Below are 2,500 nucleotides of genomic sequence, written 5' to 3' on the forward strand. Positions count from 1 at the left end.
TTCCAAATAGGGTCGCTCACGAAAAAGTGTGAGAACCACTGTTCTAGACCTAGAGAGACTAGTGGTTTAAGCCCATCTCAGTTAATGAGCCCTTTGACATCTGTGCTAGATCCTCTTTTTTTCTGCCACTGGGCAGTTTTATTCTTTTGAAGGAAAACCTCATGACATGGTGATGAAATTGTAAATTTTATCCTGGCTAACGCTGAGTGTATTTGAAATTTTTTTTTAGTGGCGTTACTATTTTGTTTACTCTGTAAAGTGTTTGTCTTTGATGTTTATTTATTTTTCACCCACCATCAAATATCTTACGTATTCTACCTTAAGAAACGAATCTAGGAATTATCGAACTCCTTTGGCATAGAAAGAAAAAAATTATCCGACAGATTTTTCTCAGATGATTAAAAGCAATATGCTTCAGTTTTCCAATATGGCTGTCATTGTCTCTCCATTTGTTCGCGGGCGCTCAGGTGAGACATCTTGCGGAGGCCTTAAGTAATACATTAGCGCTTCAGCCAATAACCTCATTGTTTTGGGTCATGTGACCGACTTCAGCCAATCACAGGGCTTTCCTTCATAACGAAAACGAAATCGGACGGGCGCCATTTTAGTTTTGAATTGGTTTGTGTCGAGTGTGGGAGTCTAGTGTAAAGATTTGTGTTTTTTTGTTTCTTGTGTGTGAAAACCGTCGCTCCAAGTACTTTTAAAAGGACCACTGTGTCCTTCCGAAAATTATTTTGTGTCAGTCACGTGATGATTGCGAGTGTTTTTGTGTTAAAGTGCTTTGTCAAGACAGTGATGGAAATGACTTGGGAGTGGGGGATCGCGTACAACATATTACCTGCTTCTCAAATCCCCATTTTCTATATTTAGTCTGCACTAATGGAGACGTCACTTACTATGCTTTTTTTTTTTTAGCATAGTATGGGTATAGACTTCAGGTGTATACCACCTGATCCCCAAAACTCACTTCCATCACTGGGTTACAAACCCCCAAGACGAGGATGACTCGTTTGTGCTAGAGAGACTGCTGGACAAGTCCCTTCACACTGTATTTAAGGTAAGTTTAAAGGTGTTTCCCCCGGTACTTTGATGCTGACAACAAAGCGAAGAACGTGTGTGTGTGTGTATGTGTGAGTGAGTGAGTGAGTGAGTGAGTGAGGGGGCTACTTAAAGTAGTCCCGTAAACAAAGAAAGAATGCAACAAATTCGTACTCTGCCGTCCCGGCATGGGCCCGGCAGATATCCCAGGATGGGGACCCTGCAGAGAGGTTAGGTCACGTAACCCAGCCGACAGTGAAGTCTTCCACCAAACCACCCCACCCCCGAAGCCCCAATCTTACTTATGTTTACTTACGAACGCTGGTGCATTAGACCTCTATGTCCAGATCTTCCGTATCAACTTCAGCCAACTGGTCGTGTGTTGTGGTCGGCATCATAATTAAATTTCACCTGATTTTTCCAGTGTTTGTCTGAGCGATTTTCAAAGGAATGCACACTAGGGGTATTCACTATTTGACTTGGCAGGCTATTCCAAGTGTCGATAATTCTTAGAGAGGACTGGTGCTGTCTCATTTTTCCTGTTACTGAAATCTTGTCTATCCATTTCATTTTTTTTATGAATTGATGGCAAATCTATCCAGTGTATTCAATCAGCTACCTTTGAATCATTAAAAAAGACCTTCTGGAAGCGAATGGTACTGACAGAGGGAAATGCCACTTACCGAATTATTATTTATTTATTTATTTTTTAATTGATTTATTTTATTTGCTTTTATTTTGGATTACTTGTGCCCACTTGATCGTCAGCACGGGCTGTTGCAGGAACTCAATCCTGTGGCTGAGCGGGTTAGGGCGTCGTTACTTGCGGCGAAGGTCGAGGGGATGGCGGTTCGAATCCTGCCACCGGCGAAGTTGAACCAAGGGCATGGTTCATTAAATTCTACGCTACAGAGCCCTCTGTGAGGGGCACCGTCCTAGCCTTCCGATAGGGGGGGGGGAGCTTGTGACGTTAAACCATATCATCATGATCATGTATTGTACATTACCTGTGCTTCCGTCCTTGTGAACTGTCTCGCATTGTGATGTTTATCAGTTGTTACTTTAATTCAATTTTGACTCTTTAATAATTTTTATTATAAACAAACTACTTAACATAGAAATATATTAAATCGTGAACGAAACGTATATTTGCATTATTCTGATGAGCACACACACACACACACACACACACACACACACACACACACACACACACACACATCCATTCTCATACACTACACACATACACTCACACACACAAACACAACACAAAACATACACACAAGGACACACACACAATCCGAATATGTAGTGTATACCCCATAGACGAGGGCTGACTGGAGTGTGTGCGCGTGACCACTCCCCATCGTCACCCCCCATCACCGCTACCATCACCAGCATCACCACCGCCTCTCCACCATCATCACCGCCACCACTATTACCCTTGCAACTGCTTCATTTG

The sequence above is a fragment of the Oratosquilla oratoria genome, chromosome 1, assembly GCF_046742065.1.
Source record: "Oratosquilla oratoria isolate Oo_2021 chromosome 1, ASM4674206v1, whole genome shotgun sequence".
In the NCBI taxonomy this organism is placed as follows: Eukaryota; Metazoa; Arthropoda; class Malacostraca; order Stomatopoda; family Squillidae; genus Oratosquilla; species Oratosquilla oratoria.